This window comes from Podarcis melisellensis, assembly GCF_964234715.1.
Source record: "Podarcis melisellensis genome assembly, chromosome: 16".
NCBI lineage: Eukaryota > Metazoa > Chordata > Lepidosauria > Squamata > Lacertidae > Podarcis > Podarcis melisellensis.
Window position 1 is genome coordinate 33,515,769 of NC_138533.1, and position 27,471 is coordinate 33,543,239.

A 27,471-nucleotide genomic window follows, 5' to 3' on the forward strand; every position below is an offset into this window, starting at 1 on the left:
GCCCCATTAGCTAAAGTGGTGCTTCAGGTTAAGAACAGTTTCAGGTTAAGTACAGACCTCCAGAACGAATTAAGTACTTAACCTGAGGTACCACTGTAGTCATATGGCTTTGGTCCAAGTTACCTGAAAGATTGCATACCCCTTTATGAACCTGCCCTGGTGCTAAGGCCCTCAACATCAGAGGCACAGTTAGTGGTAACACAAGAGAAAGCCTTTTCTGTGGCTGCTCCCAGATTCTGGAATTCCCTCCCAAGAGAGGTTAGACTGGATCTCTCCTTGTCATCTTTCCAGCAACAGGCTAAGACCTCCCCATTCAGACAGGTCTTTGGAAACTAAGGTGCAGGGGATCCTGCTCCCTGGGCAAACCATACTATAATTTTGTTTTTTAAATGTTTTATTGTATTAGAACTACAGTGGTACCTCGGGTTAAGTACTTAATTCGTTCCGGAGGTCCGTTCTTAACCTGAAACTGTTCTTAACCTGAAGCACCACTTTAGCTAATGGGGCCTCCTGCTGCTGCCACGCCGCCGGAACACTGTTTCTGTTCTCATCCTGAAGCAAAATTCTTAACCTGAAGCACTATTTCTGGGTTAGCAGAGTCTGTAACCTGAAGCGTATGTAACCCGAGGTACCACCGTATTGCTTTTAACTCATTTGTTTTCATTCCTTTGCATTTTATAATGATTTGTTGTTGTTGTTGTTGTTGTTGTTTTTTAACAGGAAGAAGAGATTTATTTTGTTTTGAGAATGACAAATCCATCTTAGAAGACTTTAAGCACGCTCTCCACGTACGCGGCGTGCTAGCTGGATATCTTTTGGCATGATTGTGATACGTTTGGCGTGAATAGCACACAGGTTGGTGTCTTCAAACAGGCCAACCAGGTAGGCTTCACTTGCCTCCTGCAAAGCACCAATAGCTGCGCTTTGGAAACGCAGATCTGTTTTGAAGTCCTGAGCAATTTCACGCACCAGGCGCTGAAAAGGAAGTTTGCGGATCAGAAGTTCGGTTGACTTCTGATAACGCCTGATTTCACAAAGAGCCACAGTAGCTGGCCTGTAGCGATGAGGTTTCTTGACCCCACCAGTAGAGGGCATGCTCTTGCGAGTGGCTTCTGTCACCAGTTGCTTCCTGGGCGCCTTCCCACCGGTGGATTTTGCTTGGTACGAGTCATGTTCCCGCGAACTTCTCTTCCTTACACCCCCGTCCACTGAGGCTGAGTGTGGCTGCCGAGCAGGCGAGGAAGAGCGAGGAGGCGCTAAAGCTGCTGCGGGCGACGGCGGCTGAGAGCACAATAATGATTTGTTTTTTTTTAATGCTGGAAGCCACCTTGAATCCCAACTTAACAAAGGCAGGATTATAAATATTAAGCAGAATAATAGAATTGTAGAGTTGGAAGGGAGCACGAGGGTCAATTACTCCAACTGCCTGCAATTCAGGAATCTTTTGCCTCACGTGAGGCTCAAACCCAGTACCCTGAGATTAAGCGCCTCATGCTCTACTGACTGAGCTATCCATAAACGAAGAACCTTGAAAGAAAAGAAAAGAAAACCCCATTTGAGTTAAATAAATGCTCTATAGAACATTTTAGGATAGGAGGCAAAGTTTCCCTCTGCTCCGTCATTTGTCTGAAAAGCAGTGAAAGAAAAGATTCCTGTGGCAGAAGACGAGGATTTTAAACCTTCAGCTACTGGCATGTTGGGAAGAGAGTATTATCTCCTTCAAACCTCTTTGACACACAGCACTCTGTCTCTTCTGTGGCCTGCCATGGGATTTTTCTTCAATTAGCTCTCTCTCAGCCTTGGCTCCCTTCTAGGGAAAGCCTCCATTTGGAGGGAACGAACCATCACCTCGCCGGAGGGAGTTGCTCCCGAGAAGCAGCAGAGGCAGAGAAATGAGTCCTCGGGTGCCTCTGCTCCCACTGAGAGAAGGAGTTTCATCAGCGCCAACTGATGGTCAGTGGAATCCCAGCGGCGGCCGCTTCCCCTGCCAATTAGGCCAAGCAGAGCCTCTCAAGTGGAAGAAAAATGAAAATAATTTGTTCTCTCTCTCTCTCTCTCTCTCTCTCTCTCTCTCGCTCTTGTGCTCGTGTACAGAGACACCAACCAACCCACCCGCTCGCTCAAATGAAAGCCAACCAGCTGTGTCCCCTGTGTCTGTCCTGCTTTCGGCTCATTTGCTCAGCGGCACACGGCAGCTCCCTTTCCCACATGCTGCTGTACTGTCCACAAATCCTTTTCCGCACAGCCATCTCGCCTCAATTCCCAGGACACCACAGGGCCAGACAAATGACATCTTCTTTTCTTAAAAAGTGCAATTGCAGTACAAGAGAATAGTTTCATGGTGTTTCATTCAGGAGTTTGGCTCACCTTCTGCCCAAGTAACAACACCATGGGCTGCGTGAAGTTTCTTTCAAATGTGGTGCAGTGGTTAGAGTTTCAGACCTGGGAGACTAGAGTTCAAATCCACATTCACCCACAAAGCTGACGGGGTGACCTTGTGCCAGTAACTGCCTCTCAGCCTAAACTGGGTTGCTGTGGGGACTAAATAAGGGAGGAAAAGAACCACATCTAGCTCAGTATAGTTGATCCATGGTCTGCTTTAGGTAAAGGTAAAGGGACCCCTGACCATTAGGTCCAGTTGTGGACAACTCTGGGGTTGCAGCACTCATCTCGCTTTATTGGCCGAGGGAGCCGGCGTACAGCTTCCGGGTCATGTGGCCAGCATGACTAAGCCGCTTCTGGCGAACCAGAGCAGCGCACGGAAATGCCATTTACCTTCCCGCTGGAGTGGTACCTATTTATCTACTTGCACTTGAACTGCAAGGTTGGCAGGAGCAGGGTCTGAAAAACGGGAGCTCACCCCATCGCAGGGATTTGAACCACCAAGCTTCTGATCGGCAAGCCCTAGGCTCTGTGGTTTAACCCACAGCGCCACCCATGTCCCATGGTCTGTTTTAGTATATGGCAATTTCCTATGTTTTCTTTTCTTTTGCCGGGGAGGCAACAACTCATGGGTGGGGCACTTGCTTCGTAGAAAATGAGCTTAAGCTGAGTCAGCAGTGTGATGCAGCAGCAGCAAAAGCTAACACAGTTTTAGTTTGCACCAGTGGAAGTATGGGGTACAGATCAAGGGGCATAATAGTAATATTTTGCCTTGGTCAGACTGCATCTGGAGTCCTGTGCCCAATTCTGAGCACCACCGTTTAAGAAGGATGTTGACAAGCTGGAAAGTGGGCAGAGGAGGGCGTCCAAGATGATCAAGGATATGGAAAGCAAGCCTTATGAGGAACAGTTGAGGGATCTGGGTATGTTTAGCCTGGAAAAGAGGAGACTGAGAGGAGCTATGATAGCCACATTCAAAGATCTAGAGGGCTAAATTGCATGGGAAATGGAACAAGCTTGTTTTCTCCTGCTCCGGAGGGCAGGATTCGAACAAATGGCTTCAAGTTATGAGAAAGGAGATTCCAACTAAATATCAGGAAGAATTTCCTGATGGTAAGAGCTGTTTGACAGTGGAACGTACCTCAGGAAGTGGTGGGCTCTCCTTCATTGGAGGTATTTAAACATGGCCATCTGTCAGGGATTATTTAGCTGTGATTCCCGCATTGCAGATGGTTTTACTAGATAACCCTTGGTGTCCCTCTCCACTCTAGAGTTCTGTGCTCTATGCAAAAGGTCCCAGGTTCAATCCCTGTCACCCTGAGATAGATCTATGACACCTTGGAGAGCCTCTGCCAGTCTGTGTAGAGAATACTGAGCTAGATAGACCAATTGTCGGACTCAGTATAAGGCAACATCCTATTCTCTCACATTCCTTGTTTATTCAATGACTGCTTTGGGATTCAATATTTCAGCTATGCGGCTGGGTTTAATTTGGGGGTTGTTATCTGGTTATCTGTTTTGTAGCATTCTGTTAACTGATTTGGATGCCACTTCTGTACAAAATTAGGCAGGATAGATTTATTTTTAAATAAAAGCATGAAACAAAATTAAGAGGAGCCCTGCCATTCAAAAGTCACAGACCCTAACAGGAGAAGAGGAAGCCAGCAGCTGGTTAAAGCCTTGGAAGACAGAAAATGAGATGCATGAAGAAAGCCCACTGGCATGTGCCAAAAGTGGAAATTCTGCCAAAGCCCCTAGATAATGCTGGTAATCCAGAATAATTAGTTCATGTCCCAGGCATTGTTGCCAGTGCTGCGGGTTAAGTGCATGTCTAAAAGCATTTTGAACAGCAGCAGTTGATCTGCCAAAGGGGGACACAAAGATATAACATCAGAATTGCCCATATGAATAATCCTGCAATGCAGAAGCCTGGATGCCAGGTATGCTGGCGTGTTCCTTAAAGCTCTTGCAGACACATATGCCGGTCATCAGCCTCCTGTGTATTCTCTAAACAGACAGAGATCCAAGAGGATGCCTCAGCAAAGGATGCTTTCTGAGCCCAGGAAATGCAAGGTTCTGCTTTTCTTAGCAGGAGAATCTCTTCTGCCGTTGCTCCAGGGGACAGCAGGAAGGGAAACATAACCGAGAGTGTCACAAGAAAGCAGAGAGTTATCTGTCTCGACTTCACAGATTAGCCGTTTTAAAAATGCAACAGGAAGCAGAGGCTCGAGGGAGATGGAAAGCAGCTCTCTCTCTCTCTCTCTCTCTCTCTGGCCAGTTTTCTAAGAAGCTTGACACAAGCGGCAGACTTCCTTGCATGGCAGAATGGCTTCAGCAAGCTTCTCTCACCTGGTGCCTTCAGATGTTCGGACTAGATTAGGAATAAGGAATCCGTGGCCCTCCAAATGTTGCAAAGCTACATCTCCCATTGTTTTTGATCACTGGCCATGTTTGCAGGGGCTGGTGCAAGCTGGAATCCCATCACGTTTGACTAAATCAGTGGTTCTCAACCTGTAAGTCCCCAGATGTTGTTGGACTACAGCTCCCATCATTCCTGAGCTCTGGCCTTGCTAGCTAGGGGTGATGGGAGTTGTAGTTCAACAACATCTGGGGACCCACAAGCTGAGAAAGGCTGGACTAAAAGATCGGGGGGACCGAGCAACTCCTCTATGAAGAACGGATGCAGCATTTGGGACTTTTTAGTTTAGAGAAAAGGTGAATAAGAAGTGACACAATAGTGGTTTATAAAATTATGTGTGGTCTTAAGAGAGTAGGTAGAGAAAAGTACTTCTCCCTCTCGGACATCTAACGAAGCTGAAGATTTAGGACAGGTAAAAGGATTTCTTCATGCAATGCATAGTCAACTATGGAACTCGCTCCCCTATGAGGAAGTGATGGCCCCCAATTTGGGTGGTCTTGGGAGGACTGGGACGCGGGTGGCGCTGTGGGTTAAACCACAGAGCCTTGGGGTTGCCAATCAGAAGGTTGGCAGTTTGAATCCCCGCGACGGGGTGAGCTCCCGTTGCTCGGTCCCTGCTCCTGCCAACCCAGCAGTTCGAAAACATGTCAAAGTGCAAGTAGATAAATAGGTACCACTCTGGCGGGAAGGTAAACGGCGTTTCTGTGCACGGCTCTGGTTTGCCAGAAGCGGCTTAGTCATGCCGGCCACATGACCGGAAGCTGCACGCCGGCTCCCTCGGCCAATAAAGCGGGATGAGCGCCCAGAGTCGGCCACAACTGGATCTAATAGTCAGGGGTCTATTTACCTTTTAAAAAGACATTTTAAAGACAGACAATCCTGGAAGAGAGGGCTATCACAGCTGGAGGTAGCAATGCTTCTGAATACCAGTTCCTGGGAACCACAGGAGGGGAGAGTTGCTTGGACCCTGCTTGCTGGTTTCCCAGAGGCATCTAGTCAGCCACTGTGAGAACAGGATGCTGGACTAGATGGGTCATTGGCCTGATCCAGATGTTGCAGGACTACAACTCCCATCACCCTTGAGCATTGGTCATGTTGGCAGGAGCTGACAGCAGTTGGACAACATCTGGAAGGCCACTGTTCCCCCTTCTCTGGAATAGATGCACCCCTTTGTCCCCATTCAGCAGGGACCGTCGTATATTTTTTTATTCAGAAGTGATGCAGTCTGGGACGTTGGTGTTAATTTATAAAATCCTTTTATGGATAAAACGCTTCTTAATATAAGTTATCTGGGTGTTTACAGATTTGTTTATTTTTTAAAAAGCATAACAATAAAACAATGCTCTAATAAAAACCCAACACAGATTCCAAAATATCCAGCCAGCAAAAGCCAGATATAAGTGACCAGCACAATAGAATGCAATGAAATGCGGTGAAGCTAAAACCATTATCAAATGCAGGAGTCAAGAAACACCAGCCTCACCGCCAGCACTAAAGGCACAATCTTAAAAGGCTTGTGTGTAGGTGGGAGGGAGAGACTTGGGATGCTGCCCACAGGACAACAATGTACATAGGAAGCTTCTGTCAGGGCATCAGGGACTGGGAAATGCTCCAAAGAGCGTGTGGCAGAAGGAGCATGGCCAGAGGCTGATCCAGGGGGAGGTGGGTAGCAATTTATGGGCTTTTATATCTCCCACGAGGCAGGAGCCAGGGCTGGATGAAGGGCAGGACATGCCAGGAGTGGAGGAAGAGATGGTGCCTGAGAGGAGGGGGCTGGCAGAATCCCCTCTGTCCCCCAGATTGGGGGGGGGGCTTCTCTTCTGCATAAGAGAAGTTGCCTGTTACTTGTGTGTGTGTGTGTGTGTGTGTGCTGTCATGGACTGGCTGGGCACAGAGCAATGGTGGGAGGCATCAGCTGGGGAAGAAGGTTCAGAGCCCAGGGATTGGTGGAGGGATGACAATGAGCGGTCACGGGGAGAAGACTGGGAGAAGGAGGTGTTGGAAGCTTGAGAGGTAACAGGGCTTAGTGAGCTGGGAGAGTCTGGGGCAGAAAGCAGTCCAGAATCAGAGGTAGAAGCTGCAGCAGGACATTGGGATGAGGGAGGCCAAAAGAGGCACCAAAGAGTTAGGCTGGTGAAGAAGCACAGGTGTCTCCTGCTCCAACAAGCTCCGCTCCCCCTGGTCTCCCTCTCCCCCCAAAAACCCCCACACTAATTTTTTTAGGAGAGTTCACCCTTAATTACTTACATCTGACAAAGTGCACTGTAGCCCAAGTTTCTGCAATAATAAAAACCCAAGAACCACACGACTCTATGTCTTATTATTTTGGGAGTCTCAGAATGGGCAAGGCTAGCCACATTAAAGCACCACCAGAATATTGTTCCAGCCATCTATCCCTACATATTTCCACTGGCATCTACTTCCCTTCCTTCTTTAAAAAAAGGCTTGAAAGTATATTCTCATTCCTGCAGATGGTCCCTCTCCTCCAGATTACGATGGTAGCTGTCCAATTTGTGCAACATATTGCAGTTCCCTCTCCCCGCCCCCGCCCTCTGAACAACTTCCGATATACGAACCAGTGCCAGAGAGCACCTGAGCCACAGCGTCACCTGGAGATGATGAATTGGCCTCTCCCTTCTCTTTTACACAGATTCTCACTAGTCTGGAAGGTACCATTTGCCCTTCGATCCAGTTCTGCATTGCAAAATTTCCTTTCCCTTTTAGGAATCAACTGTCAGTAGGGACAAGGGAAAGAGAGAGCCGTCTTCTTAAAACTAAAACAGAATCCCTAGGAGAAGCTTACTCCTGAAAGGTATTCATTATGAGTTGCTCCCAGCTTAGGAAGTGGCCAGGGACAGACCTTCCCAATATGTGCCAGAAGACCTATATCTCAGGGGTGGGGAATTGGATCTGGACCTGGCAGGATGGAACCTCATCTCTCCCTGCCCCCCACTCCTTGATAGATCAGGTGATCCATTTTTGCTTGTGCAGTTTGAAATTACTGGGCTTTGTGCTGGGCTTTCCAAATGCCACCAATCAGCTGATCCAAGAATCCTGGGCTGCTTCAAGGTCATGAACAAACAGCCCCCGACTCCCTGCCTTTGCTAACGAATGAGATCACAACTAAACGAGTGGGAGCTGCCACAAAAATGTTGCGGTGTGAAGTCCTGCTGCTCAGGATTCCAACCACTCCCACCCGAATCTTCCCACCCCCTGGGCATCAGCCTACATGCCAGAGTTACTGAATATGCTCAGTCTTTATGGCGTTGTTTTTGGAATCCTCCCTTTGCAAGTCCCCCCCCCTCCCTAAAGATTCACTCGCCTCCATTTCTGCACACCTCAGGTTTCCCTCGAATGTGCAGATTTCCTCCCTCTCATGTGGGGGTGGCACCATTTTGGCAATTAAGCAAATGGGAACCCACCGCTTGCAGATGAGAAATAGATGGCTATCTATAACTGTATCTCTCTACGCACACAAATATATGTGGGCAAGTTTCCACGTACACCGTGACATTCTTGGATGAACAGATAATGTTTGAGCATGATCAAATGACTGAAGGTTAACTATTTGACCGATCACTTCATTTATTTAGCAAAATTTATATACTGCTTGATGGTGGGGGGGGGCAAACAAACCCACACTTCTAAGTCCTTTATAAAAATAGAAAGCAAAACATTACAATTCATAGCTGTCAAGCGTCCCTTATTTGGCGGGACAGTCCCTTATCCCAGCTCCATGTCCCGCTGCTGTCCCTTATTGATGATGTCCCTTAAATTTCCTGGGTTTCAGAGGAAGCAGCTCCTCTCCCTCCCTCCCTGCTGGCCACGGAGGAGGGAGGCTCCAACTGTGTTGCTTGGCTGCGTTGCTCACCCAATAAGGAGTCTTAAGAACAACTGGGGGGTGGAGCTTGCATGCCTTGTGCCGATCAAATCGGCTGCGTTGCCTGGGGACTCGCCTTTGCTCAGCGCTTCCCAGCGGAGAGGTGATGGTGTTTTTCCTTGCTGCATCCCCTTTGCTGGGTTGCTGCACTATGGGAACCACCACTTGAGGCTTCATTTGGCTGCTGGTTGTCTAAAATCCCTTATTTTGGCTGCTGATCCCTTATTTTCGAGGCTGCTGGTCCCTTATTTTCAAATCTGTAAGTTGACAGCTATGTTACAATTCTAGGTTTTTTAAAAAACAAACCGTTTGAAACAGGTTTATAAAAGCATTCAAAAGATGAAAACGAACAGTAGCTAAAAAGAGATAGAAGCTCTATGTGTCTGGATCAGCTTGCTTGAGCAAAAAAATATGTGTGTTAAGCAGGTGTCGAAAAGAACGCAGCAAGGGAGTCTGCCTGGTGTCACTAGGAGTTGCAAAGTCACACTAAAAGAATAACTTCTTACAACAGCCAAACAGGTATTACGCAGCAGCTCTAACAGCGGCAGCTCTGGAGATTGAAGCAGCCCATCCAAAACGTTGCAACACAAAGTCCTGCTGCTCAGGAATTTCAACCACTCCAATCAATTGAAACAGGCATATATGGGATAGAGCGATACCGCAACTAAGCGGGACTAAGGACTTGCTCATTGTATCAATCGGAGTCCAGCATCCTATTTCAAAAGAGGCTTACCCCAGCCTCCCCCAACACGGGCTGGATCTAGACACACCAAAGAAGCGTTTCAGTTAAACGCATTGCAAACTTTGTGTGAGAAATCGGGTTGGCAAAAACAGGAACTCCACAGCGCCATCTGGTGTCACAGTGTTATAATGCATATACAACACATATAAAGTGCTTTTTCTTTGCCAATGTAGCTGAGGCCAGGGTGTTCTGTAAATATTTTGGACTACAAATCCCACCATCCAGTGCTTGCTAGAGCCAATGGGAGCCACAGTCCAACAACAGCAGGAGCGGGGTACCTCTTAGCCCAATGGAAACCCACAAACAGTGTAACAGACCTGCTGTGTTAGTCCTCCCAGCAACTGGTAATCCTGACTCTGTACAGCAGGGATGGGGAGCTTGCTAGACTCAATCTCCCAACAGCCCTGATCATTGGGCCATGCTGGCTGGGGCTGATGGTAGCTGGAGTCCAGTAACATCTGGAAGCCTTCAGGTTCCCTATCCTTGCTATAGAACATTTGGTGTTACAGGGCAAAGGGCAATTGACCGGCACATGCTGACTCTTCATGAGGTGTTGGTATCTGTCTGTCTCGGAAGTCAGTGGAGGAGTGTGCCCTTAGTGGTGAGGTCAAACTGTTGGAAGGCTGCATCACCTGCTGTGTCTGTAGAGACTGATGAGGGAGAGAGATGTTTTGTTGCAGCCGGGGAGGATGAAGGCATCTGGTTGTGCTGCTGCAGATGCACCATGGCATTTCTTCTCTCTGCATTCCTTCCAGAGGTCATTTCTTCTCTGGTCCTTGCTGTGGATACACGACCTGACTGTGTCTCTAGGAGCAGCAGTAATCTGCAAGGGATTCCCACACGGAGGGAGTGATGTCAGGGGTGCCATCTGGGTGGAGGGAGGGACCAAGCCCCCAAATTTTCAAGGAGAGGGGCCCGGCCATCTCAATATTCTCAAGGATCACATCTTTCCATAGGGACCTACCTGGACAATGAGATCATCTTCTGAGGCCCTCCTTTGTGTGCCTCCTTCTCAAGAGGTCCGGAGGATGGCAATAAAAGAACGGGGCCTTCTCTGCAGTGGCTCCCTGCCTGTGGAATGCTCTCCCCAGGCAAGTTCATCCGGCACCTTCATTATACACCTTTAGGTGCCAGGCAAAAATGTTCCTTTTTCACCAGGCCTTTGGTTGATCTGATTGACATCCTATGCCCTTTTTAAAAATGTGTTTTTTGGGGGGCGGCGGCTATTGGGTTGTTGTTTGTATTTTTATTATGTATTTTGTGGTTTTATATCTTGATTTTATTCTGTGAACCGCCCTGAGACCCCTGGGTATAGGGCAGTATATAAATTCAATAAAGTTAAAGGTAAAGGGACCCCTGACTGTTAGGTCCAGTTGTGGACGACTCTGGGGTTGCAGCGCTCATCTCGCTTTATTGGCCAGCGCCAATAAAGCGAGATGGGGTTGCAGCGCTCATCTCGCTTTATTGGTGTACAGCTTCTGAGTCATGTGGCCAGCATGACTAAGCTGCTTCTGGTGAACCAGAGCAGTGCACGGAAATGCCATTTAACTAACTTCCTGCCAGAGCGGTACCTATTTATCTACTTGCACTTTGACGTGCTTTCGAACTGCTAGGTTGGCAGGAGCAGGGACCGAGCAACGGGAGCTCACCCCGTCGCAGGGATTCGAACCGCCGACCTTCTGATTGGCAAGTCCTAGGCTCAGTGGTGTAACCCACAGCGCCACCCGCGTCCCATAAATTCAATAAATAAATTAATAATAATAATAATAATAATAATAATAATGTTCAGCAGCAACATGCACACGTCGTGTGCTCATACTGCATGACATGCTCGCATCACACATGCAAGTCACACGGCATGCTCATGACCCGTCAGCATCTCATGTGGCATGTGTGCATGACATGAGCACGGGGGAAGCTGGCGTGTGAGGTTGATGTTGCCAGCTTCCGCGTCACATCTTCAGACACCTTCAAAAGTGCTCCAAACAGAGGTGATTAGCAGCCCCTTCCGTTGCAGTGAAGCCAGAAAACTCCCTCGCCACCAGAAAGTTTGCAACAGTCCTGGCTTTCCATCACAGCCCTTGAAGCTTGATGCTCCCTGCCTTGGCAGCTCACACAGGAAAGCACGACCGAAAGGGCAGCGGCTGGTAAACTGGGCAAACATAAGGAGGCACGGTTGGGTATTTAAGTGGGTAGAAAGGATGAATAAACGCACAGCTCATCACCGGGGGCTGTGCTCTCTCTGTGTGGAGGATGTGTTGCGTTAAATGGTATTTGCAAAAACAGAAGGAAAAGCTGACTGCGACATAACCCCTTCCGGCAGGCACAGATTTCGTGCGGCACAGAAAAAAATGCCAGTATAAACAATCGTGCATGGAATCTGCAGGGCGGCTACCATGATAATCCCCCCCAGTGTTTATACTAAAAGAAAACGCTTCACCATTTTTGTCGGCCTCAGGAGGATATTAAGGTTGCAAACCTGCCACCGTAACCTCCTTACAGGCCCAGTGGTAAGGAGTTTAGCGTCTCACAAAAAAGGAAAGGGGAATGGCGACAGGCAGGCGCCTTATACTGAAGACTGGCCATTCATCCACTTAGCTCAATATTGCCTACTCTCACTGATAGCAGCCTTCCCAGGTTTCAGAGAGGATTTCTCTCTGCAGATGCCAGGGACTGAACCTGGGATCTTCTGCATGCAAAGCAGATGTTCTGCTGCTGAACTATGATCCTTCCCCAAGTGACTTTGCTGCCAGAATCACCAGGAGGTTGTCTCCAGCTGGTTACTAGCCTAACCTACCTCACAGGGTTGTTGTGAGGCTAAAATGGGGATGTGGTGGGAAGAACCCCGTCTTGGAGAAAGGGCAGAGTTTAAATGTCATCTATAAATTATGATTACATTTATTTATGCCCTGCCTTTCCCCACTGATAGGACTCAAGGCGGGTTAAAGGTAAAGGTAAAGGGTAAACCATTAGGTCCAGTCGTGACCGACTCTGGGGTTGTGGCGCTCATTTCGCTTTATTGGCCGTGGGAGCCGGCGTACAGCTTCCGGGTCATGTGGCCAGCATGACTAGGCTGCTTCTGGCGAACCAGAGCAGCACACGGAAACACCATTTACCTTCCCGCTGGAGCGGTACCTATTTATCTACTTGCACTTTGACGTGCTTTCGAACTGCTAGGTTGGCAGGAACAGGGACCAAGCAATGGGAGCTCACCCCATCGCGGGGATTCAAACCGCCTACCTTCTGATCGGCAAGTCCTGGGCTCTGTGGTTTAACCCACAGCGCCACCCGCGTCCCTTAAAATAACAATTGAAATCAAATAGGCAAGGTTGCCCTTGCAGAAAGGGAGAGAGAACTTGGTGCCTTCCTGAACAACAACTCCATGCTGCCTCCATGTTAGCCTTCCTACTGCTCTGATCCATCACTAACTGACGGTCCCCATCCTACTAGGAGACTGCTCTTTACATCGGGGTTGGGAATATGAGGCCCTCCAGGCATCACTGTGTGGCCCTCAGGATTACCCCCAGGCCCCTCCTTAGCTACACACCGTCTCCCCAGGCCACCCCCTCCCTGGCCCAACTTTCCTCCTTCTTGAGTATTGTCTACAGCAGATGTTGTTGGACTACAACTCCCATCATCCCTGAGCTCTGGCCTTGCTAGCTAAGGATGATGGGAGTTGTAGTTCAACAACATCTGGGGATCCACAGGTTGAGAAAGGCTGGTCTACAGCCACTGATTCTCAAACTTGGCTTCCCACCAGTTGTGGGACTACAACCCCCACCATCCCCTGGTCCTGCTAGCTAGGGATGATGGGAGTTGTAGTCCAACAACTGTCAGGGATACCCAGGCTTGAGAAACACTGGCCTACACTGACTATCAGTGGATGTTGAGGGTTTCAGGCAGGAGTGTCTCCCAACCTTACCTGGAGATGCTGGGAATTGAACCCGGGACTTCCTGCTTGCAAGGCAGATGCTCTACCACTGAGCTATGGCCCTTGAATCTGGTGGTGCCTCTTCCTTGCTTGGAAGTCAGGTAAAGTGGTGCGTGTGGAAACCAGGTTGCTGTACAAAGGTAGGATGCCTATTCATTGCTCTGCTCACTTTTGCCTTTGGCCTGTGGCCCTCCGGAGGTTGCCCAGAAAGGAATGTGGCCCCTGGGCCAGAAAAGTTTCCCTGCCCCTGCTTTTCATGCTCAGGTCCCTGCAGTCCAGCACCAGCAGCTCCTTTGCTCAGAAGCATCAAGATATTAGCAGCTGCTGCAGCTGCTGCGAAGAAGAGCCAGGAGGCATCCTTCTTGCAGAGAAGTGAGACCCACAAGGGGGCACCACAATACAGTGGAAAGGCACCTTCCTCTCGCTTCCTCACAGAGCCTTGTTTATTTCCCTCTTTTCTCCTTTGCCTCCCCCTCACCCCCCCCCCCGCCTCAAATCCCAGCTCTCGACACACATGCAAAAGCCCTTCAAGATTTATGGGAGTTGTAATCCAAACCTCTTTGGCTCAAAAGCCTTGAGGAGCTAAATCACAATATGGCTTTGACAAGCATGTGTGGGTGTTAAGCACACCAGAGTTCAGTGCAGACCTGACAGTGCTTTGGGGACCCTCTTAAAGGACACCCAGGAAACCCTTCCCATGGGGTTCCTTAAGATGGGGTGGGTGGGGTGCAGAGTCCAACGGATCCCTAAAGGGTTTTATTAAAAGAATAAAAACAACAACACAACAAGGGGCTTGGGGACTGACCTTCAATCCTGCCTCCTAGTTTGTTCTTTGGGCTTGAGGAAAAAGGGAAAGGATCCCTGGACGGTAAAGTCCAGTCAAAGGCGACTATGGGGTTGCGGCGCTCACCTCACTTTCAGGCCGAGGGAGCCGGTGTTTGTCCACGGACAGCTTTCCAGCTCAGGTGGCCAGCAGGACTAAACTGCTTCTGGCGCTTCTGGCATGATGGAAACCAGAGCGCACAGAAACACTGTTCACCTTCCTGCCACAGTGATACCTATTTATCTACTTGCACTGGTGTGCTTTCAAACTGCTAGGTAGGCAGGAGCTTGGACAGAGCAACGGGAGCTCACCCTGTTGTGCAGATTTGAACCGCCAACCTCCTGATCAGCAAGCCCAAGAGGCTCAGTGGTTCCGGCCACAGTGCCACCCTCGCCCCTTCTTTGGGCTTGGCCACTGGCTGGTCCCATGGCTCTTGGCTCACCCCGCCCCAGATGACTAATACTGCAGCCCAGCCCTGAGAGAATTGTTAGCTGCAGTGGACACCTCCCTAGTCAGACACAAGATGCTTCTAAGTTCCAGATGCTGGAAACAGCAGGAGGGACATGTGCAGTTGCCGTCAAATTCTGCTTGTGAGCTTCCTACAGGATCCCGGTTGGCCACCATGAGAGTAGGATGATGGACTCGAGAGGCCAACTGCCCTGATCCAGAAGGGCTGTTCTTACATTCTTACTTCCCTGAGTAAAAGCATGCAGACTGAACTGATTACCTCCTCAAGACTCGCTCCCAAATCTCCGTTGCATGCGACTCGGGAATCAGCATTACACAGAGACACAGGGAAGGGGTCCCCTTTCATCTCATGCCCACCTAGAAACTGCCACAGTTTGCAAATCATCCCCCCGAATACCTCAACGCCCGGATCAGGCACAGAACAATGAGGTTACAGAACGGAGATTCGTGAATACGTGCAGCCCAACCACACGGAGTCATCGCTAAAGCGCTTTGCAATGTGCAAAATCACTGACAAGCTGGATTTATTCTCCAGAGCAGTGCTGCAAGATAAAGTCCCTGTTACTGCCAGAAGGAGAACTGAAGGTGAGTGCCTTGGCTTGCCTAACAGCACATCAAAGAGCACCGTCTAAGGCAGGAGTGGCGGACCTGTGGTTTCCCAGAGGTTGGTGGGCACCAGCTCCCATCAGCAATGCAGTAATCGAACCTAGAGGTTACCAGAGCATAGACAGCAGTCCCTGTGCAGGTAGGGGCACAACTGAGCCAGCAGCCAAAGATGATGGAAGGCACTCCTGGACACTGAGGCCACCTGAGCCTCAAGCAACAGGATCCAAAAACACGCCCAAGCTCCATGCCCACTCCTTCAGAGGGAGTGTAAGCCCATCAAGAGCAGGCAACCTCTTGGGAACCACACCCACTAACTGTGCTGGTCCGGGGGGTGGTGGTACCGTGAGGCGTGGTCAAAGTCTGGTCCTGGGCCGAGGGTCTGGAGACTGTCCACCAAGGGGGAAGCGGGGTCCAAAGCAAGAAGCCGGGCGTGGTCGGGAACTCCGGAAAAACAGGTCTGGGTCCGGGCAGAAACAGGTTTCCAACGACGTTGCTCCCGCAACCTGGGACTGGGCTGACTGGCCTTTATCTCCTCTGAGGCACAGGGCGGTCCCGGCCCACAAGTGACCCGCCTCTCCTGGCCTTAAGGCAAGCACTCCTCCTGAGAGAACCCAGTTCCCTCCGCCTCTCTGCCCTGAGCCTCTGCAGCTCAGGAGAGGCTGGAGGGTTACTGGACCCAGAGGCAGCCTCACCTTCTCCTGACAGAGCTGGGAGAGGAGCACCTGCATGCAATGGGTCCTCAATCACCTCTGGAGCCAGAGTAGATTCACCTGGTGCCTGCTCCTGAGGATCCGGCACAGGTGCAGGCCCTTCAGATTCAAGGCCCTGCCACGGCTCAGCCAGCCCTGGAGGCGGGGACTCCTGTGCAGGCTGGGATTCCTCCGGTTCAGCCTCTAAATCAGATTCCCAGGCCATCACACTAACAGTGCCTGAATCTAATCTGGACTGAGCTTCAGTTTGTTGGCTCTCATCCATTCCATCAGTGAGGCAAGGCAATGGTCCAGTACATCCACAGATGTAAAGGAGAAGGAGAGCTGTGTGTCACCAGCATATTGCTGACAACCTTCTCCAAAACTCAGGATAACCCCACTCAGCGGTTTCATGTAGATGTTAAAACAGCATAGGGGCAAAATTTGAACGCTGAGGAACCCCGCAATGAAAGCTCCATGGGGCCAAAGACCACCTCCCAAGTATCACCCTCTGGAAATGGCCATCCAAGTAGCAACTGAACCACCACAAATCAATGGCACATTTCCACCACCTCTCGCCCAACAGGAGGTCATCATACATGGTGACCAAAGCAGCGAGATCACATTCACCCAGCGCTTTTCCAGCTGCACTGGCTTCCGATGGAGTACAGGATCAGGTTTAAGGTGCTGGTTTTAACCTTTAAAGCCCTATACGGCCTAGGACCCTTGTACCTACGGGACCGCCTCTTCTGGTATGCCCCATGGAGAACCTTACGGTCTGCTGACAACAACATCTTGAAGATCCCGGGCCCCAGGGAAATTAGACTGGCCTCGCCTAGAGCCAGGGCCTTTTTGGCCGTGGCCCTAGCCTGGTGGAATGCTCTCCCACAAGAGACCAGGGCCCTGCAGGATTTGACATCTTTCTGCAGGGCCTGCAAGATGGAATTGTTCGCCAGGCCTTTGGGCAGGATGTACAAAAGAAAGACTTCCTTTCCTTTGTATAAAACAAGCCAGATGGTCCTAGCAAGTATTAACCACTCTCAATTCCAACCTGATAATTGCCACCTGCCCAGATTTTAACTTGTCTGAATTAATTTTATGATGTATTTTAATTAATTGATGTCTGTTTTTATGCCTATTGTGTTGTTTTTATGATGTTAGCTGCTCTCAGCCCGGCCTCGGCCGGGGAGGGTGGGATACAAATAAAATTTTATTATTATTTGGCAAAATCAGACCATGGATGAGGGAAGTCTAACTCTGAGCTGGCATTCAGAAACAACAGCTGCAGACCCAAGGGCTGGCTGATAGGTCAACCTCAGTTCCCCAGGTAACCAATTCCAGAAAGGCTAAAGCTGCAACACTAAAGTCCAGTACTCTCAGCACTGTTCCATCTGAAGAGTGCAGTTGCCAGGCAAGGATATATGAGGTGATGTGACCCCTTGGTATATAAGCTGTTATTCCTTGGTTAGTGTGCACACTCTATGGCAAACCTGGGTTTACTGTTGAGTAATGGATAAAACAGCCCAGAGATAACAGACCTGAACATTTGCGTATCCTTGGTTGTCCCAGGTCAAGGTGACCTAGAATGCAATGCAGTGCATTTTTAATTTATAGATGAATTAGTCACTACTCTGCTTTAAAAAAATAAATAAATCACAGTGACTTGCAAGCATACACCCGGGAGCTGTTTACACAAAGCTTTTCTGTAAGTCATCAGTATTACTGCATGTTCCCTACTTCACCAAGTTATAAGACATCTCAGGGACAGCACTACTCTGTTTAAGCTTCCTTTGAAAGCGAGAGGAGACTAAAGACTTCTAGAGGACCCGGCTGGATGAAACACTCAACTTAGTTTAGCATTACAAGAGCAAGTCTAGGCACCCCTTGGGCTCCTGTGCTTCTACCTCCCTGCTCGTCCTCTAGCTGAAGTTGGTAAGAGGAAATCAGAAGTTTCCACTTCTGTTTCAGATTTACTAGTGTGTTGCCTGAACCCTAAACTATGGTTTCTCCTATGATCGGTAAAACAAAGCCAGCTCCATGTGGGAATGTTCAGGGATGCAGGAGAGGATATCTGGTTTGTTTATAGCCTTTCCAACTTGTGTTAACAAATTCACAATTTAGCAGAGTAACATTCCCCTTTTTAAACTCACAGCGGATGCGTTTGCTCAGGATCGCTAAAGCCTCTATAATAACTGACCTGGTATTTCCCCCTTATTCCCTTATAAAAGATAAGACACGACACAGTCTTCTATAAAAGTACAAAAAGAGTTTTCTCACATTCTGTTCACAATCGGATCCCAGAAGGCAGACTTATCTTAGAAAAGTAACATACACCTGGAAACTATCTCATAAGGAGACAGTCCCTCTGTCCTCTCTGGGCTGGAAGCCAAGAGAGCATCTCAGGCTAAGCAGATGTTGCTTCTTCGACGAAAGTAGTCACAGAGAGAGAGATGGCTGCCCTGTCCTGTGCTTTTGTCATTACCTGCACAGGTGAGGCCACACCCACCTCTAGTCACATGCAGAGGAAGTCTGTCCCAGCCCAGAAGGAAACAGGAAGTTTACCTGCTGGCTGGACAAACATTCCTCCCCATGTGTAAACATGTTCACTCTAGGAATGTTGTACTTGACTGCTCTTGTGTTTCACATCCCACACTCCACAACTATGGTTTAAAGCCAGGTTGTTTCCACAGTTTCAGTAGTCTGTCTGGGTTCAAACAGCATAACAAGCTGCACTCACTTTACTGGAGGCGGAGGAGGGTGGCTTCCCCTGAGGCCAAGGCTTGTGAGCCAAAGGAGTTGGATATCTTTGGAGCATTTGCAAATATCCAAGCTGATCAAAACAGTGGAGGCAGATGAGTACTACCACAAGGGAGGTCCCCAGAGAAGTGATTCTGCCCCTGGAGGTAATATATAACCACCACGACTAGTAGCCACTGATGGCTGTATCCTCCATTACTATGCTTAATCCCCTTTTAAAGCTATCCATGTTGGTACCCATCACAGCATCTTGCAGGAGACACCTGCATTGTTCAATGATGAAGTGTGAATAAGTATTTTATTTTGTCTGTTCTCAACACTGAGCTTCACTGGGTGGCTCTGGGTTATGGTATTCTACAAGACAGAGGGGGGTCATCTCCATTTTCTCCAGTGTGCTGTAGTGGTTAAGAGCGGTGGACTCGTAATCTGGTGAACCGGGTTCGATTCCCCGCTCCTCCACATGCAGCTGCTGGGTGACCTTGGGCTAGTCACACTGCTTTGAAGTCTCTCAGCCCCACTCACCTCACAGAGTGTTTGTTGTGGGGGAGGAAGGGAAAGGAGATTGTTAGCCACTTTGAGACTCCTTAGGGTAGTGATAAAGTGGGATATCAAATCCAAACTTTTCTTCTTCTTCCAATCCATCCATCATTTTATATATCTCCATCATATGCCCCACCTTCCTTGCCTTTTCCCCTAGACTAAAAAGCCCTGGATGTTGTAACCTACAGAGGTGCTCCAACCCCCTGGTAAGTCTTTTTCTGTACTCTTTCCAGCTCTGTAAAATGTGCTATTTTATGTGAGGGCTATGCAAAAAGCTGGAACTCTTTTTCTGTTCCGGAGCCAACTGGGAGCCAGGATCTGTCCGAGGCTGTTTGGGTGAACTCAGTCTGGTTACTAGGGACCTTTACCTTTTTTTTGGGGGGGGGGTCTTTTTGCCTGTCCCTCCGTTAGCTACGCAGTTGGCCTCTCAGCCTGCCTTGTTGCTGAATGGCTGCTCTGGGAAGATTTGGTTTCAAATGCCCCTTTTTCCTATTCATTCCTCCTCCTGCCATGTGGAAAGAAATTAACCCAAGAACAGTTTCCTGGCAACAAGAACAATGCCCGTGGTGAGGTCACTGCTGGGCTGGCTCTCAACGTAGCCGCAGACCAATGGGCAAATTACAAAAAAGGGGAAAGGGCACAAGACACCAAAACAGGGCATTGCATCAACCTCCCAGGAATGCTCTCACACATGGTGGATGGTGGGAACAGAGGTTCATGCCACAAATGGAGCAAAGCTTCTTTTTTTTATAACAGGGAGAAACAATCGCAGCAGCAATAAAATTTACATGGGGAGCCTGTGGCCGCTCAGATGATCCGCAATGGGCTGCAGCTCAGTGGGAGACCATCACCTTTGCCTGCTGATGGACCCGGGTTCAATCACCACCCTCTCCATGTAGGACTGGGAACATCTCCTGTCTGAAACCATAGAGAGAGGCTGCCAGTCAGTGTAGACCATGGGTAGGCAAACTAAGGGCTGGGGGCCGGATCTGGCCCAATCGCCTTTTAATTCTGGGAATCAGCGTGTTTTTACATGAGTAGAATGTGTCCTTTTACAGTGGTACCTTGTGTTACAGATGCTTCAGGTTACGCGATTTTGGGTTGCGCACCATGCCGAACCTGGAAGTACCGGAACAGGTTACTTCTGGGTTTTGGCGCTCGTACATGCACAGAAGCGCTAAATCGTGTGGCGCTGTGGGTTGCGAATGTGCCTCCCACACGGATCACGTTCGCAACCCGAGGTTCCACTGTACAGTGGTACCTCGAGTTAAGTACTTAATTCGTTCTGGAGGTCCGTTCTGAACCTGAAACTGTTCTTAACTGAAGCACGACTTTAGCTAATGGGGCCTCCCGCTGCCGCTGTGCGCAATTTCTGTTCTTAACCTGAGGTAATATTTCTGGGTTAGCGGAGTCTGTAACCTGAAGCGTATGTAACCTGAAGCGTATGTAACCTGAAGCGTATGTAACCTGAAGCGTATGTAAGCCGAGGTACCACTGTATTTAAAATGCATCTCTGGTTTATTTGTGGGGCATAGGAATTTGTTCTTTTTTCCCCTTTTCTTCAAAATATAGTCTGGCCCCCCACAAGGTCTGAGGGACAGTGGACCAGCCCCCTGCTGAAAAATTTTGCTGACCCCCGGTGTAGACAATACTAAACTAGATGGAAGACCAACAGTCTGACTTGGTATAAGGTAGCTCCCTTGTTTCTGTGTAAAGGGATGGTTCACAGAAGTGGTGGAGAGGGGTGATACTAAAAAAAAAAGCATTTCTTTTAAGTGCTCACAAATAAGGAACGCTCAGCCTGATGCTTATTTCACCAGTGATTTGGGCTTATGAATCGGTTATCACAGCAAGCTATTGTATCTCTTCAGGCAAACAAGGAAGATCGTGGTTGAGGCGTGTGAAGTGGACATGTTAATAAAACGCTGTCAACAAACGGATGAGAAGTCTCCGGAGCCACAGCTTCCAGAGGCTCCTTCTCTCCCTCAATCCGTTCCCCACAAACTTATACATATGTGTCTTCAGCGCTTGTTTGCTTTAAATACACCGGTAGCATGAAATAATGAAATGGGTCAGGCAGCTACGCAGCAACCTACAGGGATTTTACGTGACGGAGGAGCGCTGGATACGAGACAGGTGGAAGAAAAGCCAATTTTAACAGAGAGAATTTATCAAAGCAAGCGAGATTTCTCTTGAGAGGCCTCAGCTACCACCGTTCTGTATACTAACCCACTAAATGGGGACCAAAGAGGCGACTCAGATAATAAGGTCCCAATGCAGTCGCAAGACTATCACTCAGCAACAGAAGGAAGGGCTTCCGTTCCCCAAACCGCTTTGCAAAAGGCTCATCTCTTGGCAAAGCCCATTACCATCCTTGGGATAAAGAGGTCTTTTGAATTACTCATTCACAACCCCCCCCCCATAATAACATTGTTGGGAGTAAAGCAGAAAGGCTCAGGGGGGAGTTTGCAGTGTAATTCTCCTCAGACAAGCTGATGCTTGCATTTGAAATAAAGAATTACACTGCAAACACACACACACACACACACACACACACACGGAGCTACTGGATCTTCCCTATGTAAAGGACACATCCTTCTACCACAAATTAAATGGTCCCTCCCATAGTGAATGTGAAGATGCCACAATCAAGTGAGAGCTATGCACATGTTTTCAGGAGTGTGGAAAAACACACCGAGATGATTGTATGGAGCCCTTATTGCCTTGGAAAGACCTCTCTTAAAACTTGGCCAGTTCTAAGAATTGAAGCACATTCATGGAAGATAATGGTCACTAACCATAATGGCTGTCTTGGAGGCAATATGCCTATTTTATTTTATTTATTGAAATCATTTTTATTGGTTTTACAAATACAAAATGCAAATAAACAGAGAATAAAAAGGATATCCATATAAGGAGATTCTCCAAATCTCAAGACTTCCCTCTATCCCCTCCATGGAGTCTCATTTTAAACATCTACTACTGCATGTTCATCAGTAATCAATTTCTTATATCAAAGCATATTATCCATTGTAATTTTTACACTACAAGCGAAATCAAAATCCGCCCTTTGCTTCCATCTGCTTACAGTGGTCTCCTAAATAGCTTATAAAGGTAAAGGTAAAGGGACCCCTGACCATTAGGTCCAGTCGTGACCGACTCTGGGGTTGCGGCGCTCATCTCACTTTATTGGCTGAGGGAGCCGGCGTACAGCTTCCGGGTCATGTGGCCAGCATGAATACGCCACTTCTGGCGAACCAGAGCAGCACATGGAAACACCGTTTACCCTGCTGCTGGAGTGGTACCTATTTATCTACTTGCACTTTGACGTGCTTTCAAACTGCTAGTATGATGGCCTGGGATTCCGATTCTGAGAGTGAACCGGAGGAATCCCAGCCGGCACAGGAGTCCCCGCCTCCAGGGCCGGCTGAACTGGGGCAAGGCCTTGATTCTGAGGAGCCTGCACCTGGGCCGGATCCTCAGGAGCAGGGACCAGGTGAATCCATTCTGGCCCCAGAGGTGGTTGAGGACTCAGTGCCTACAGGTGAGCCTCCCCCGGGGCCCAGTAACCCTTCAGCCTCTCCTGAACTGCAGAGGCTTAGGGGAGAGAGGCGAAGGGAACTGGTTTCTCCCAGGAGGAGTGCTCGCCTTAAGGCCAAGGGAGGCGGGGCTCCTGGGGGCCGGGACTGCCCCTGGCCTCAGAGAAGATAAAGGCCAGTCAGCCCGGTCCCAGGTTGCGGGAGTAACGTCATCATTGAAGAGCTGTATCGGCCAGGACTAAACCTTGACTACGGTAGCAGTAACCTTCCCTCCGGGACCAGCACAGCTAGGTTGGCAGGAGCAGGGCCCGAGCAATGGGAGCTCACCCTGTCCCGGGGATTCAAACCACTGACCTTCTGATCGGCAAGTCCTAGGCTCTGTGGTTTAACCCACAGCACCACCCGCGTCCCTAAATAGCTTATAGTCCCCCCCCATTCTTTTCTAAAGTTTTTGCCCTCTTGGTTTCTGAGCTTACCCGTCAGTTTTGCCATCTCAGCATAGTCCATCATTTTGGTTTGCCGGAGGCAATATTCCTCTCAATCTCAGTTGCTGGGAATCACAAACAGAGTGAGTGCTGTTTCTCTCAGGTCCTGCGCATGGACTTCTCATAAACATTTGTTTGGCCACTGTGAGAACAGGATGATGGACCAGATGGGTCTTTGGCCTGATCCACCAGAGCTCTGCTTTTGTTCTTACACACGTCTCAAAGTGATGTACAGTGGTACCTCGGGTTAAGAACTTAATTCATTCTGGAGGTCCATTCTTAACCTGAAACTATTCTTAGCCTGAGGCACCACATTAGCTAATGGTGCCTCCCTCTGCCGCTGTGCCACCACCGTGCAATTTCTGTTCTCATCCTGAAGTAAAATTCTTAACCTGAAGTACTATTTCTGGTTACAGATAGGTAGCCGTGTTGGTTACTCTGTGAAACACTATTTCTGGGTTAGTGGAGTTTGTAACCTGAAGCATCTGTAACCTGAAGTGTCTGTAACCCGAGGTACCACTGTATAGTAGAAGCAGTGGCCTTTTTTTATTTAAAAAAAACCAACAACCAAAAATCCAATTGCCTTCAGAAAAAGCAACCACTGCCATCAGAATGCCTCCCGCCAAACATACACAATGTGAGAACCACGCAGAAAGTCTGGTGAGTCGGGAAGAGAGTCGTTGCTCAGGCAAAGTGCCAGCCAAGAACAAGGAGTCTTTGATCCCACTTCCTGTTCAAGAGGGACCAATGGTCGGCCAGGGTGGGCAGGGGTCAGTCCAGAGCCTGCAAACAGAACAGCAGTCTTTGTACCACATGGGCAGCTGACCACAGATCCAACCGCCACCAGGCCCCGGCTCCTGAAAACATCCTGCCCCCAAATGTTTCTGCTCCCAACAAAATCCGAGTCCCCTCTGGATGCTTTAGAGTTAACAAGCTTCATTGCAGCATCTGGGTTCCCAAGGAGGCTGTTGTATTGCTTTGTGTGTTACATTTCCCCTGCTCCCCTTAGGGAAGAAAATCTCTGTGGGTGTGAAGGGGCATATGATGGAGCCTTGCACAGAATCAGGCCTCTGGTCCATGCCATACTACACAAGTATCCACTTTTGCATGGGACATCCCAGATTAACAGAAGCCACACTGCGGTGGTGACAGTGGTTGCAGCCGCAGAGGTAGCAGAAGAAGAGGAGTTTGGATTTGATATCCCGCTTAATCACTACCCTAAGGAGTCTCAAAATGGCTAACAATCTTCTTTCCCTTCCTCCCCCACAACAAACACTCTGTGAGGTGAGTGGGGCTGAGAGACTTCAGAGAAGTGTGACTAGCCCAAGGTCACCCAGCAGCTGCATGTGGAGGAGCGGGGAATCGAACCCGGTTCACCAGATTACAAGTCTACCGCTCTTAACCACTACACCACACTGGCTCTCAGCAGAGACTGTGGCAACAGGGAAAGAGAGAGAGGTCCACTGTTGGCGCTGAGACACCCACCCAGGATGTCCACATGCAGCTGTCATAGCATAAGTGCTCTAAGGAAGCCTCAGGTGGCAATGGCATGAGCTGGTGAAGGTAAGGTGGCAGCAGTATGTGTTTGTGTGCGACAGCAGCCTTGAGCGGGTGTGTGTGTGTGCAGGGCCGTCTTAAGCATAGCCGGTGCCGTGGTACAAAGATCCCTCCGGCGCCCCTCCGGCAACTCCAAAACAAGGGAGGGGGCTGTGGAAAATGTCCTCTGCCTCCCCTACTGCCCTGATCCCCGGCGTGGTGGCATCGATCAAGCAGGAAAATGTGCTGGCGGACATGTTGTCTGGCGTTGGGGCGCCTGAGAAGGCAGCCCAGGAAGGTTATGTGCCGCCTTTCGCCAGGAAGCAGGAAGAGCACAACGACTGGGATCAGGGCCATCTTTAGTAGATGCAGAGGCTTGGGAGGGAAGCTGCGTGCCCGTCAGCCATATAGTTGGTGGGGTGCAGCTGGCGGGTGTGCAGGAAAGGGGAGGCTGCCGGCAAAGCCGCGCAGCTCCCCCACTTGCTAGGGTGCCCCTGGGAGGCCGGCGCCCTGGCGCAACGAACCACTAACACCAATGGGAAAGATGGCGCTCTCTCTCTGTGTCCCAATTTGCCCTCCCTAAAAGTTGGAGAGCATGTTACCCATCTCTACAGCATAACCTTCCCATGGTGTGCCTAATAATAATAATAATAATAATAATAATAATAATAATAATAATACCCCCCCCATCTAGCTGGGTTTCCCCAGCCACTCTGGGCAGCTTCCAACAAAGTATTAAAATACAGTGGTCTGTTAAACATTAAAAGCTTCCCTAAACAGGGCTGCCTTCAGATGTCTTCTAAAAGGCCGATAGTTGTTTATTTCTTTTACATCTGATGGGAGGGCGTTCCACAGGGAGAGAAGTCTCTCTGCCTCATTCCCTTCTTGTAGTGAGGGAACCGCCAGAAGGCCCTCGACCTGACCATTCAGCAGTGAGGCAGCACGTCTGTGGCTCTCCAGATGTTGCTGGACTCTCAACTCCTGCCAGCTCCAGCCAGCAGGGCCAGTGGTCAGCGATTATGGGAGCTGCAGTCTGGCAACTCCTGGAGGGCCACTGGTTCCCCAACTTTGCATTAGGTCACGTTCAGGAAGAAAGAATCCCTGTGAAAACCAGTGAAATAAAGATCCTTTAAAATGTGTAAATACTATCTGAGCATTTTCTTGCCATCCATAGCAAATAAAGGTAAGGTAAAGGTACCCCTGCCCATACGGGCCAGTCGTGTCCGACTCTAGGGTTGTGCGCCCATCTCACTTAAGAGGCCGGGGGCCAGCGCTGTCCGAAGACACTTCCGGGTCACGTGGCCAGCGTGACAAGCTGCATCTGGCGAGCCAGCGCAGCACACGGAAACACCGTTTACCTTCCCGCTAGTAAGCGGTCCCTATTTATCTACTTGCACCCGGGGGTGCTTTCGAACTGCTAGGTTGGCAGGCGCTGGGACTGAACGACTGGAGCGCACCCCGCCACGGGGATTCGAACCGCCGACCATGCGATCGGCAAGTCCTAGGCGCTGAGGTTTTACCCACAGCGCCACCCGTGTCCATAGCAAATAGCTTCCCTCTATACTTGCTTATCATGCAAAGCTTTTTTTAAAAAACAAACAAACCAAAAACAACAATGAAAACACTCCATTAACTAAGCATCCTCATTGTGCAAATTGCAAACCACTGCATGACAAACAAAATTATAGGTTTGAGACACACTCAATGAATGTGTGGAAGAGCACTTCTGAAAGGGTTGTGTGTGGTTTGTACTAAGGTCTTCGGGAGCCTTTCATGATGCAATTGAATTCTTCCCCCTTGGTAGAACTCCCATTGTTCCAGATTTGCAGCCTCAAACGCCCCACGTAACTAGCTTGTGAGCAAGTGCCCAACTGCTACAGAGCCAAAAGGCAACTATGGGGAGCCTTTGGCCTTCCAGATGTTGCTGACCTACAACTCCCATCATCTTCAGCAAGCCTGGTCAATAGCTAGGGGTGATGGGAGCTGTGGTTAAGCAAGAGGTCCAGAGTCTCACACTTGGATTCTGGACTCTGCCAGTAGACAGGCCTCCAAGAGCCACAGGGCAGCTTCCTCTCAAGAACAACGTCATCGCAAGGGCAAGACCCACCTGGCTGCATCCACCAGCCAGTGAAGCTACATCTCTGGAGCAACCGCAAGAAAATAATCCGGGATGCTGGGCTGGCATCTTTAGTATGGAAAGGCTGCATAAATCATTATTGCCAGCGTGAGACGTGCTGCAGTAAAGTGACAAATGTGGGCTTGCATCAGCTTGTCACTTTTCAAACCCACAACGTTGCTCCATTTTGTGGGGCCTCTTGCAGGACAGAAGCAATTGCCGGTCTGCGATGCTCGTAATCCATCGCTTTCCCGTCTACTTGGCTTCATTTTATTTTATTTTTACAAGTCCACCTTGAGTGGTGATGCTAAAAGGAAGCAGTTAAAGACAACCTGAAAAGCAAACTGCGAGTTTGAGGGGTGGAATAGAACCGTTTGGCAGACGAAATAAAGCGGGATGCAGTTAACTTTTTTGCCTTCTGGAAAGAATGACCGCCAGAAAAGAACAATTATTGCCTATCTGGTTTTTTGTGGGGTTTTTTAAAGGCAAGTGCCTACTTTAAGAATGATTTGTAGGTTGTGGGTTTTCAGAAGGTACAATCAGCTGAGGAACTATTTT

The 27,471-nt window shown here is 49.2% G+C and overlaps 1 protein-coding gene and 1 pseudogene across 2 annotated transcripts in view; both read right to left on the minus strand.

Moving 5' to 3' along the window:
* Positions 1-27,471, minus strand: part of MMP17 (matrix metallopeptidase 17) — a 157,786-nt gene that overhangs the window by 104,557 nt on the left and 25,758 nt on the right. The window lies entirely within an intron of this gene.
* On the minus strand, positions 710-2,249 carry LOC309358869 (histone H3.3C pseudogene; annotated as a pseudogene). Its single transcript has 2 exons — positions 2,221-2,249; positions 710-1,327 (listed from the first exon to the last, which is right to left on the minus strand). The product of its transcript is annotated as a histone H3.3C pseudogene (transcript).